A 13,649-nucleotide genomic window follows, 5' to 3' on the forward strand; every position below is an offset into this window, starting at 1 on the left:
AGCAGTTCGGTGCTCTTCTGGTAGCGACGGATCTCACGGAGGGCAACGGTTCCCGGCCTGTACCGGTGAGGTTTCTTGACGCCGCCAGTAGCCGGAGCGCTCTTGCGGGCCGCCTTGGTGGCCAACTGCTTCCTGGGGGCTTTCCCGCCCGTGCTCTTTCTTGCCGTCTGCTTGGTACGAGCCATGATGAGGTGCGTCGGGTGCTTGGAGCTTGACACAAGTGAGTGCAGGGCACGGCAACCCAGCGTCTCTTAAGCCCGGCAACGGCATCCCGGGCCGAAGGCCTGACAATGGACCGCTTTCCGATTGGATAACTCCAAGGGCGGGCGCAGCGCTTGACTGGTCACATGTACACTGAGGTTAATTGGGGGGGGGGACCGCGACAAGAAGGCAAAGTGCACCGACAGCTCTGTGTCAAGAGAAGAAAAAAACCACCCCCAGCACCACCACCGCCCAACCAACCACACACGGCACTTTCACGCTGAGCACAACTCCGCCTACATCGCGGCAACACCCTTCCGCCCGTTACGCGTTCCATCCAGTACTCAACGCTTTCCACCGTCAGGCTCAACGACAGTACACACGGACGCGCATCAGTGAAACAGCAGGGCTGTGGAAGTCACTTGGGTATCACGAACACATTACGACAACACGGCTACGTACCGTATATTAAACGGAAAACGCGGAGAGGGACGAAATGAACCGCAACGACAAGGAACGGAGAGGGAAACGTACAAAAAGAATCCACGGGAAAACGATCGGGGTCATTGATCGAGCTTAAGGAAGGATGGCAATTATAGCTATTAATTACGAACAGGGTAATCATACAGCAGCTATGCGTGGGAATAAATCTCTTTTGGAAAACTGTCGTGGCTCTGAAGAGAGCCGTTGGTTTTGAAATGGGAATTCGGCGGTCTAGCCCCCAAAGCCGTACAGCGTCCGCCCTTGCCTCTTGAGCGCGTACACCACGTCCATGGCAGTGACAGTCTTCCTCTTGGCGTGTTCGCAGTAGGTGACCGCATCGCGGATGACGTTCTCCAGGAAGACTTTCAGGACTCCACGCGTTTCCTCGTAAATGAGACCGGAGATGCGCTTCACTCCTCCCCGGCGGGCAAGGCGACGAATGGCCGGCTTGGTGATGCCCTGGATGTTGTCACGGAGGACCTTCCGGTGGCGTTTGGCACCCCCCTTGCCCAGTCCTTTGCCTCCCTTGCCTCGTCCAGACATGATGTTCTTGCTCTGTTCAATCGCTAGTGCAAATGATGCGGACGACAAGCCGGCAGAGCAGGTATAACGCCTGCGCGGACGCGGTAGAAGCTGCGCGAGCGTGCGGTCGGGGCGACAGCGCCATCTGGCGGTAAACGGGGTCAAGAGAGCGAGGTCAAAGGTCCACGGGGGGGGGGACGGACAGAAGGAGAATTGGAGGAGGGGGGGGGGGAGATCGTCATGTGAAAACCCGTCAAAATAAAATGCGATGACGCCAGACAAGAAGTGGGTGTCGTGTCTTTGTCTCTCTCTTTTCCCTGCCACTTTTTATTGGCATTCTTGCATGCCGTTATTGCTCAGAAACATACTGTATATAATGTCCATTTTTGTAAAATGGCCTTTTTTGTCGAAATGTTTCGGAGAGGAAGAAATAGCCGAGAGATAAAGTAATTCAACAAAAATTAAGTCAGTCCGTGTTTTTATCTTTTTTTATGTCCCCCGAAGGGAGTGGGCCGAATCCCGGATGTACTGCTATACCGGGCCAACCCGTGGCCGGGACGAGGCAAGCCCCTATTCCACAGCCCAAGTTCAAAAATCAGTTTGATAAACTGGCTGTTCAATGAACAGCGTTTCAGATATCACACTGAAAAGAACAGATACTACACATGATCTTAGCCAAAAGGCCGAGAAGCGATAAAGATCAGTATTTTCCACATTACGCAGCCCAAGATAACCTCTCGATCGTGACAGTAAATGAGGACATGACCTTGAACTTTGGCAATTTCTGTTAATATCATGAACAATCTTTCAGTGAGAAATGTTCCCACGGTCGACTCTGCGCAAGTACCTGCGCCGCACTATATGCAAGCCACAAGATGGCGCCCTTCACAATTGCACTGTGTCTACACTCGACACCGCGCCGGAAGTGATCCCACGTTGTGGGCGTGGCGATATAGCACGCTTCCAAGACCTCGTGACAGTGACAGTGTGCCATTGCTTACACTCTTTACTTTTAACGGCAGAACCCGTGATATATCCGTATTTCACATTCAGGACTTGTGAGAAGAACCTATCGGGTTTTAAACTTGAAAGGCCGTGAGGGTGTGCTTCACGGGATCACGTGTTGAATGTACGTGTGAAAGGATGGTTTACTGTCGGCAGTAAGAGCCAAACGATGCAGTTCCAAAATTATTGAAAATCATCCATGAGGCACGCACTTGCCTTTTGCGCTACGTAGAAGCGCGCACCCGACGGCGCATAATAAAAAGCTGAACATGTCAATACACAATGATGAACCAACACATCATTTGTAAACTTGGAAAGTTTGCAAGCACACACTGCGTGCTGAATATTTGATGAGATGAACGGCCCTTAGAACAATGAAAAGAATGCACGTCTGTTGCGTAAGTTATACGCGTTGCATATTTGACGCGCGTTGCCTGGATTCAGGTTCGAAACACAAACATGTCATTATACAGCACCGCAACGGCCGGCACGGCAGGAGTAAAGAGAAAGGCAGGCTGCAATTTGGAGTCGCAAAGAGACACAGACCGGGCCTCGGTTCGAAGGCGGGGCCGACGTTTGAAGGAGGAACAAGCAGGTGGGACTTCGGCAAGGCCGAACTGCGGCGTATCGTTCAATATTGGAATGAAACGAAAAGAGGGAAGCGATCAAGAACGAATATTAATACAGTTCAGAGAAGTAACTAGAAAGATAAACCTAGAAAATAACACAACATCCGAAGTAGCATGGCACAAAGGGGGCTTTCAATTAAACAGCCATCGACCTGTCTCTTCTTTGAAATAGTGGCGGCCCTGAAAAGAGCCTTTGGGTTCGCGGGGCAAGGGGCCCGTCCTTTCAGTTGGAGACTTTGGCGGTCTTCTTGGGCAAGAGGACCGACTGAATATTGGGGAGCACACCTCCTTGCGCGATGGTTACCCCGCTCATCAGCTTGTTGAGCTCCTCGTCGTTGCGTATGGCAAGTTGCAGGTGACGTGGGTTGATTCTTGTCTTCTTGTTGTCGCGGGCAGCATTACCGGCTAGCTCCAAGATCTCAGCGGTAAGGTACTCCATCACTGCAGCCAGGTAGACAGGGGCACCGGCGCCAACACGTTCGGCGTAGTTTCCCTTGCGCAGGAATCGGTGAACGCGGCCAACGGGAAACTGAAGGCCAGCCCGCGATGACCTGCTCTTGGCCTTGCTTCTGGATTTGCCGCTCTTTCCTCGTCCAGACATCTTGAGAGAAATCAGTGTGCAGATCTGTTCACCGGGTCGCAGTTGCGCTGGAATGGTTGCTCCGGGGCCCGCGACACAAGTTATAGCAGTCCAGTGGATTGGCCGAAGCGTACCAACTAGCCAATCACGTCACGCAGCGGGTCCATCGCACGGTTGGATGAGCCGGAGCCCACAGGCCGGGATAAACACAAAATCAAGTCCATGAACGGGAACCAAAATGTAACAAAGCCAAAAGAAAGAAAGAACAGAGAGAAAAGAAAACCGGGTCCACATGAGTTACCACACCCCTGGGGGGGGGGGGCTGAAGCCGTCAGAAATACAGTTTGTATATTTTGCGACAGGTCCCTCGCAAGGGGAATGCCCGTTTCACGGTGTCTGGACGTTTACACGAGGCACCCTCTTGGACAATCTGAACAACCGTCAAATATCAAGGTCAGAGCGAGTGCGAAAAAGATCAGGAAAAGTTTTCACCTCAACCCCCCCCCCATACAAGCACCGTCAAGAGGTAATATCTATTTGCTTGCAGTGTGCGCGATATTCGGAAAAATACCTTTTTAATTACGAGGCACCTGTATTAGACAAAAGGAGACCAAGAACGGGGAAATAATGTACAACAGAATGTCTCAGTGAACCACACCCAACGTCGAAAACAAAAGGGGGAAAAGACTAACGAGGAGCAGAAAAGCAAAGCATCTCTTTCGTGGAGTTGTTTTGGCTCTGAAAAGAGCCGTTTGGTTGGTAGCGGCGGGCTACTTGGAAGTCGTGTACTTGGTGACGGCCTTGGTGCCCTCGCTGACTGCATGCTTGGCAAGCTCTCCCGGCAGGAGCAGGCGAACTGCTGTCTGCACCTCGCGGCTGGTGATGGTCGACTTCTTGTTGTAGTGTGCAAGGCGAGAGGCCTCGGTTGCGATGCGCTCGAAGACGTCATTGACAAAGCTGTTCATGATGCTCATGGCCTTGCTGGAGATGCCCGTGTCGGGGGTGCACCTGTTTCATGACTTTATAAATGTAGATGCCGTAGCTCTCCTTGCGACGCCGGTGCCTCTTCTTGTCTGTGCGAGTCGGGGTCTTGGTGTTTCCGGCCTTCTTCTGACCTTTCCCGCTAACTTTAGGAGCCATGCTGGAGCGCTTGAAGTGTGAGAGATCGAGGGATCGAATGAAAAAGCGTCACGGCTACGCCGGCTTTTATCATGGGCGGCGTGGATTCTGAACACGGGCGCATTGTCCACCTTCCCGCCAGTTGAAAAGAGCGCCCCCCGGCCACCCAGGCGTGAAGACGCGCATGGCTTGCAAGGGCAAGCTGAAACTTACGGCAAGGGAAACGCTGAAAGCGGTCGGTCGTTCGTTCGGTCAATAACCGTTCCGTGCAACCGAGTTATCTGTTCTATTTGAATATTTGGTTATTTTCTCCGCCATCCTCTCAAGCGGCTAACGCGGAATTCGTCTGCCAAAGCACAACGCAGCCTTTCGCGTCGCTAACTAAATTGACAAGAGTACCAGTCAGGAAGTCGATCGGACTCCACAAAGGCGAAACAAGGTCGCTTTCAAAGCGAGGGCCGGGGTGAAGCTGTCGGGGAGGGGTCGTCTGATACTGTACGCTCATTCATACCCAAATACGAATAACTACACAAAACTTAAAGGAGAGGGAAGGAAAAGCAGACCAATCACGCCCCGTGTGAAATCGCAATCGGAGAGCCCTTTCAATTTGTTGTATTATTGACTCAACTGTGGCCGTTACTCGGTTGTGTTTAATTTCCTCCCGCCCAGCACCTTTCCCCGCAGACAACTCGAGCAGAATCATTCTCTTTTTGAAGTAGTGGTGGCTCTGATAAGAGCCGTTAGGTTTGGTGGTCGTGGCGCGCCAACACTCAGGCCCGTTCACCGCGAATTCGGCGGGCCAACTGGATGTCCTTGGGCATGATGGTGACCCTCTTTGCGTGGATGGCGCACAGGTTGGTGTCCTCGAACAGGCCCACCAGGTAAGCCTCGCTAGCCTCCTGCAAAGCCATGACGGCAGAACTTTGGAATCGCAGCTCGGTCTTGAAATCCTGTGCAATTTCTCGCACAAGTCTCTGGAAGGGGAGCTTTCGGATCAGCAGTTCGGTGCTCTTCTGGTAGCGACGGATCTCACGGAGGGCAACGGTTCCCGGCCTGTACCGGTGAGGTTTCTTGACGCCGCCAGTAGCCGGAGCGCTCTTGCGGGCCGCCTTGGTGGCCAACTGCTTCCTGGGGGCTTTCCCGCCCGTGCTCTTTCTTGCCGTCTGCTTGGTACGAGCCATGATGAGGTGCGTCGGGTGCTTGGAGCTTGACACAAGTGAGTGCAGGGCACGGCAACCCAGCGTCTCTTAAGCCCGGCAACGGCATCCCGGGCCGAAGGCCTGACAATGGACCGCTTTCCGATTGGATAACTCCAAGGGCGGGCGCAGCGCTTGACTGGTCACATGTACACTGAGGTTAATTGGGGGGGGGGGGACCGCGACAAGAAGGCAAAGTGCACCGACAGCTCTGTGTCAAGAGAAGAAAAAAACCACCCCCAGCACCACCACCGCCCAACCAACCACACACGGCACTTTCACGCTGAGCACAACTCCGCCTACATCGCGGCAACACCCTTCCGCCCGTCACGCGTTCCATCCAGTACTCAACGCTTTCCACCGTCAGGCTCAACGACAGTACGCACGGACGCGCATCAGTGAAACAGCAGGGCTGTGGAAGTCACTTGGGTATCACGAACACATTACGACAACACGGCTACGTACCGTATATTAAACGGAAAACGCGGAGAGGGACGAAATGAACCGCAACGACAAGGAACGGAGAGGGAAACGTACAAAAAGAATCCACGGGAAAACGATCGGGGTCATTGATCGAGCTTAAGGAAGGATGGCAATTATAGCTATTAATTACGAACAGGGTAATCATACAGCAGCTATGCGTGGGAATAAATCTCTTTTGGAAAACTGTCGTGGCTCTGAAGAGAGCCGTTGGTTTTGAAATGGGAATTCGGCGGTCTAGCCCCCAAAGCCGTACAGCGTCCGCCCTTGCCTCTTGAGCGCGTACACCACGTCCATGGCAGTGACAGTCTTCCTCTTGGCGTGTTCGCAGTAGGTGACCGCATCGCGGATGACGTTCTCCAGGAAGACTTTCAGGACTCCACGCGTTTCCTCGTAAATGAGACCGGAGATGCGCTTCACTCCTCCCCGGCGGGCAAGGCGACGAATGGCCGGCTTGGTGATGCCCTGGATGTTGTCACGGAGGACCTTCCGGTGGCGTTTGGCACCCCCCTTGCCCAGTCCTTTGCCTCCCTTGCCTCGTCCAGACATGATGTTCTTGCTCTGTTCAATCGCTAGTGCAAATGATGCGGACGACAAGCCGGCAGAGCAGGTATAACGCCTGCGCGGACGCGGTAGAAGCTGCGCGAGCGTGCGGTCGGGGCGACAGCGCCATCTGGCGGTAAACGGGGTCAAGAGAGCGAGGTCAAAGGTCCACGGGGGGGGGGGGGCAGGGACAGAAGGAGAATTGGAGGAGGGGGGGGGAGATCGTCATGTGAAAACCCGTCAAAATAAAATGCGATGACGCCAGACAAGAAGTGGGTGTCGTGTCTTTGTCTCTCTCTTTTCCCTGCCACTTTTTATTGGCATTCTTGCATGCCGTTATTGCTCAGAAACATACTGTATATAATGTCTTTTTGTAAAATGGCCTTTTTTTTGTCGAAATGTTTCGGAGAGGAAGAAATAGCCGAGAGATAAAGTAATTCAACAAAAATTAAGTCAGTCCGTGTTTTTATCTTTTTTTATGTCCCCCGAAGGGAGTGGGCCGAATCCCGGATGTACTGCTATACCGGGCCAACCCGTGGCCGGGACGAGGCAAGCCCCTATTCCACAGCCCAAGTTCAAAAATCAGTTTGATAAACTGGCTGTTCAATGAACAGCGTTTCAGATATCACACTGAAAAGAACAGATACTGAATTTTGATTTGGGACTTAAGAATGTCCCGGGCAGGCCGACTTACCAGTCGCCGGAACTCAGTTTGTTGGGGTTTCGAGCCCCCCTGCCCGTACGGGAACTAACTAAAACCATACAAACAGGAAAACAAGTGTCACCGGTCGACAACAAACATCAAAAAGACCAAAAAGTCACAAAACACACCAGAGATATCTACAGATTCCAAATTACATAAGTCCCGAAGTTAACTACAATAACCAAATTACATAAGTCTCAAAGTTAAACTACTATTACCACAACACAGTTACTCCCAAACCGCAGTATGGGGATACGCCAGTCCCGCCGCCGGAGATCCTTAAGGGGTCCCAGCAGCATCGGTGAAGTCTCGACTTTTCCCAGGGGCTGGCGCCTCCTATCTACAATAAGAATACAAAAAGATTAATTACAAAAAGATGTACAATTTATCCTTTTCAATTTTGACCGTGCGACCGTGGGCGCACCAGTGTTTGACGAACCTGATCTGGTCCATTCTCAAGAAGTCGGCCTGAATCCGACCCTTAATGAAATTTCTACAACGACGCAGAATCAACTCGGGAGAGACAACTGACTGATCGAACAGCACTTCGCAACGCGAAGACCAAATGTGGAATTTCACAGCGGAAATAATGTACCAAATAAAAATGTGACTGGAATTACCGGGTGTAAGCCCCTCACCATACAAGACACAATTCTTAGTGAGGGTAAAGTTCCTACCCAGGGTACGGTGGCACAGATTCTGAACCCAGTCCCACAGAAGGGACACAAACGAGCATTCCCATAGAACGTGGGACAGCGACTCCAGCTGCTTACAATTACTTCGGGGGCACAGAGAATTTCCAATGCCCCACACAGCAAGACGTTGTCTGGTTTTCACTGCCCCCCAGGCTGTTCTCCAGTTGAACTCCCGGAGTTTACCATCTACAAAAGAGTGAGAAATAATTTGAAAATCCGCGTCCCTAGGAGGGCTATACCTCGACGGGGGCGGAAGACAAATGTTGAGCACAAAAATATTATACAAATATTTAGCCAAAACTGTTTCCCAATCTAGATCAGGAACCAAGGCGGCAGTCGATCGCACCAGTTTACAGAGATAATTATAACAATTATTAACATGAGACGAGTGAGGATAAACGTTTGAACATACCCTGGTCGGCAAAAAATCTCTAAGGGAAAGAGCGGCCCAAAAATAGGCAAAAAATCGCCAAGGTGGTCCGTTCTCACCGTACAGAGAGGATACGCATCGAAGATAAAGGGCCTCACATTTACAACGTAAATGACAAATACCTAAACCACCTTTCTCTACTGGGAGAAACAAAAAGGCCCTTTGAACCAGTTCCGTTTTGCCAGACCACAGGAATGAAAAGATAAGTCGGTTAACCTCCTTCTCGACGACACTTGGAAGTGGATAAACTGGGGCTACATAAAATAAAAGTGACAAAAGAAACACATTAATAACATAAACTTTACTGAACAGGGGGAGAGTGCGGGACTGCCAGTGTTCTACTTGAGCTCGGAACTTTGGAAGTCTCGCCTCCCAATTCTTGGCAGCCGTGTCCCCCGGACCAACCCAGAAACCGTTGATCTTTATTGGTTCCCGGGTCCAGTTAATGCCGGCAAAGTTGGACAGGGGAATCGGCCAATCACCTAAAATGAGACCACATGATTTATGAAAGTTCAATCTCGAACCGGTGCTTTTCTCAAAAAGAGAAATAATATAAAACAATCGTTTCAGAGACTTATAGTCCCTGACAACACACGTGGTGTCATCGGCATACTGAATTATTTTGCATTGCAGCCCATCAGCACCAGGGATGGTTACCCCATTAATGAAGTTGTCTTTGTAGACTCTGCAAGCAAACGGTTCAATGAAAAGAACATACAGTAATGGAGATAAAGGACAACCTTGTCTTACTCCCTTCCAAACAGAGAAGGGAGCAGACAAGCAACCGTTAACTAAAACACGACTAGAAATATCAGTATAAAAAAGTTTAATGTAACGTATAAAAACAGGGCCGAAGCCCAATCTTTTCAGAACTTTGAACAAAAAATTCCAGTTAACACGGTCGAACGCCTTCTGCTGATCTAAAGAGATGACGAGAGTGTTAAGGTTCTTAGACTCAATGAAATCTACCAGGTCTCTAAGAAGACGGGCGTTATCATGAATACTTCGGCCTTTAATACCACATGTTTGGAAATGGTTAATAATGCATGGAAGAACTCTTCCCAATCGAAGGGAAATGGCTTTAGCAAATATCTTGTAATCTACATTTAACAGAGAAATCGGCCTCTTATTCTGCGGATCAAGAGGATCTCCTGATTTATCTAACAAAGTGATAACACCCCTTCGCATGGAAGGGGGGAGAGTACTCAGATTAAAAGAAGCATTATAAACTCTAAGGAGGTCCGGGCCAATAATGTCCCAAAATTGGGAATAAAATTCTTTTGGCAACCCATCATCACCTGGCGATTTATCATTTTTCATATTATTTAAGGCAAAACCTAATTCCTCTAAAGTCAGCGGCGAATCCAGGTCATCCCGAAAATCGTCGGGGACCCTAGAAGTTAAATTATCTAAAAATTCCGCATGTAAATCTTCAATTACTTCGTCCTCTGAAAACAAATCAGAATAAAATTCATGAAATACTTCAGCTATGCTTGGGTTGTCAGAAACAACGTCTCCCTTTGAACTACGGATGGAGGGAATAGACTTCTTTTTAACATAATTAGTTTCATAATTAAAGAATCTCTTGGAAGGGCGCTCGCCCTCAACCAGGTCAGAGACCCTGGCTCGAACACGAGCACCCTCCGCTGCAAAATCATCCAGTTTTGACAACCCAGATCTGACTTCATCCAGGCGACGAAGCAAATCTGGGCTGCTGTGACCTGTGTTGAGCTCAGAAATCAGATTATTGTATTTTTCTAACAATTTGTTTTTATGCTTTTTTCTGGCTTTTGCCAGACGACAACAATGAGATATGATCAGTTTTTTGGTGCGAGTCTTAACTTCCTCCCACCAGAGAAGTTCAGAATCAAACCCCTCCAGGAGAGTTTGCCAGTCCCTGTATGACTTCCTGAAACATTTATTGAAAACAGGGTCATTAAGAATGGAAGTATTACACTTCCAGTAACCACGCTTAGCCTTAACCTGTTTGGGGAGATGTAATTTTAAAACAACACCATCATGGTCTGAAAAATATACTGGATGGTGTGAACAGTCTTCCACCACCAGTGCATTTGAGACATAAAATCTGTCAAGACGGCTCATGGCAGTATTTGCGGCATTACGCCAAGTAAAAGAAAAAGAAGAAGGATTACCCGATCTCCAAATGTCACGAAGGGAAAAATCTTGGAGAATTTCCCCCAGCTCCGCGGCACCAATACTGATAGAAGAAAAGGAGGAACCTCGTCTATCTAAGCCAGGATCTAGAACACAATTGAAATCACCAACTAAAATCACCGGAAGGCTAGAAGAAAGAAAAGGAGATAAATTATTGAAGAAAGAACGACGATCAAGGGGTGAAACGGGGGCATAAACCGTGCACAAGTGCACACGGCCTGCGGGTCCGCTTAACACCCCGCTAACAATCCGACCAGAGGAATCTGTAGAAACAGAAGAAAAAGAAAAAGAACAATTTTTATTGACAAGAATAATGGTGCCACAAGAGCTGGAGGTTCCAAGAGAAGCAAAAAGAGCGCCACCCCATTCTGATTTCCAAGTGGAAATGTCAGAGAGGGTGGCCACATGGCATTCTTGTAAACAAGAAATATCATAATTGTTACAGAGCTCAAAAACCTTTGTTCTCTTAGAGACGTCCCTCATGCCGTTTACATTTAGGGATATAAGGGAGACCATAACTAGAATAGAAAAAAGTCTAATGAAGAACATCATAAAACACGGGAAGAAATGAAAATAACACGAGAAAACAACTGAACACAGTAAAAGAGAAAGAAACACAAAATGTCAGACAAAAGGAGATAATGGGAAAAAGAGAGGGAGCCATCGTATGACAACAGTAAGAGGGCAGACAGACAAATTAAGGATAGATATCCAAAAACGATGGGGTTTTATCTAACACCTCCTTGGCATGGAAATTGGCCATGTGTGAAATCCACTCGGCTGGATTCTTTAAACGGCAGTCACACAACTTACAGAACAGATCCAGGAGGGTGAGGTCTTGATGTTCCTCCTGGACGTGCCGCCGTAGGAAGACCCAAGAGCACGTAGAAAAGTCGCACTCTGTCCGGCGGCACAAAAGGGTGAAGTCCGGATGGCCAGGTCTGTGCGTGATGTTCATCATCTTCGATCGTGCCGCTACGATTTGGGACGAGGCTTCATCCCAAAAAGTCGGCACGTGCTCGTTGTCTGTGGTGGAAGACGTTTCCATGTCACTAGAATCCGTCTCTGAAGCGGAAGAGGAGGATGAAGAAGAAAGGGGTTGAGGAGGGGCGGGAGGGACGGTTGGGTTAGGTGGGGATGAGGGAGGAAGGGGAGACACGGGAGAAGGGATGGGGGAAGAGTCCGCCTCAGCCGGGGCCGACTCGGTGACAGGGGGAGAGACAGTCCGCTGGGTAACTGGCTCAGACTCTACAACAATAATCTTATTGACCTTGTCAGACGACTCTGGTGACCTTGATCTCTTGGTTGCCTTCTTGGTGATTTTGACTTTGACGGACTTCTCACATGCGGACCTGCTACATACAAGACGGGGAGGACCATTACGGCCCAGACAGTTAACACAACTAATAACTGTAAACTTAGATTCAATAAAATTATCACAAACAATACATACAGATTCCACCGGGAATGGTCCAGCCATTGCATTGCACCTAATGCACAATGCGGCAGGGATTTCATCCCGCGTAGCCGTTGGCACCGAGGAGGCCGATGTTGCTGTTTCGGTGGATATCTGCTCCTCTTCGTCGTCCGTCTGGTGTACATCTACTTTGGACCATCTACGACCTGGGGAAATCTTATTAGCAAATGACTTAGGGCAAGCCCTAAATCCGTGCCCCTCCCGGCCACAGATGGTGCATCTCAGACTATTTGGACAATCAGAGGAAACATGACCGATTTCAAGGCATTTCAGGCACTTATGTTCCTGGCAGTCCTTGGCCATATGGCCATCGCTCCCACATCGAGCACAGGTACGAACCTGGCCCGGGTGAGAGATCCAGGCATTTCTGTCGCCAATCCGGATGACGGAGGGAATAGGTTTCGTCACCCTCATCCGGTATTGGCGGTTACCATTGAATACAGTGGGTTCATTCGGGAAGGTGCAGAAGCGACCCTCCAGAACTTGCCCGAAACGCCCCAAAATCGATCTTACAACATTATCGTCAATGTCAAGAGAAACATACTTAACAGTTACTACAGTTAATCCATCAAAATCCGTCACAATACAATTATCAAGCTGCTCCAGTTTGGGCACAAACTCCCGGCAAAGGCACGACGACTTAAACTTCACATCGTACCTATTACCCGGGAGTTGTTGTGCAGCTACTAGATGGCCCGCAGTTGACACTCCCAACTGCTTCAATCTTTGAAATAACCTATCCGGAGAGACTGGGCCGTCGAACCTTAGCTCGACAACACCAGCCCTCCTAACTGAAGTCATAATGAAATGTAAAAATGCCGTCAACTGCACGGCCAGAAAATAAGCAAAGAAAAAGTGAAAAAAGCAAAAGGATCACTGCACTGAGCAGAAATGAAAAAAGAAAAAAGAAAAAAGCACAGACTACTACTGCTAGACTGTACAGAAAAGAAAAAGGCACAGACCACAACTGCTGGACTATGCTGAAAAAAGGAACACTCACCGGACCGGCTCTGAAATACCCAGGGTCCGCGCACTGCACAGGGCAGGCGGGCGTGTTCAGCTGACTGAAGACTGCAGCTCCCTGGGTAGAGGTAGAAGACCAGCCGGCAAGTGACGAAAGTACAAAATGTACAAAGTTGTACCAGGTGAAGCTTGATGTTCAGGAAGAAACCGATGAGCGGTGAACCCAGCCCAGCCGATGAATACCTCCAGAACGGCCAGATGTCGGGAAAATCTTCGAGCAGACCTCCGGAACTCGCTCCTGGTGCCGATGTGAAGGCCAAGAACAAAGATATGTGATCTTAGCCAAAAGGCCGAGAAGCGATAAAGATCAGTATTTTCCACATTACGCAGCCCAAGATAACCTCTCGATCGTGACAGTAAATGAGGACATGACCTTGAACTTTGGCAA

The 13,649-nt window shown here is 49.5% G+C and overlaps 2 non-coding genes across 2 annotated transcripts; both read right to left on the bottom strand.

The window, feature by feature from the left end:
* Positions 1–1,708: 1,708 nt before the first annotated feature.
* Positions 1,709–1,901, bottom strand: LOC147796139 (U2 spliceosomal RNA). The gene has a single exon (XR_015428364.1). It is a non-coding gene; the product is annotated as a U2 spliceosomal RNA (small nuclear RNA).
* Positions 1,902–7,247: 5,346 nt separating this feature from the next.
* Positions 7,248–7,433, bottom strand: LOC147796140 (U2 spliceosomal RNA). Its single transcript, XR_015428356.1, has one exon. It is a non-coding gene; the product is annotated as a U2 spliceosomal RNA (small nuclear RNA).
* Between the last annotated feature and the right edge of the window lie 6,216 nt (positions 7,434–13,649).

The sequence above is a fragment of the Acanthaster planci genome, linkage group LG18, assembly GCF_054643075.1.
Source record: "Acanthaster planci isolate LZ-2023a linkage group LG18, COTS_SCS, whole genome shotgun sequence".
NCBI classification, from domain to species: domain Eukaryota; kingdom Metazoa; phylum Echinodermata; class Asteroidea; order Valvatida; family Acanthasteridae; genus Acanthaster; species Acanthaster planci.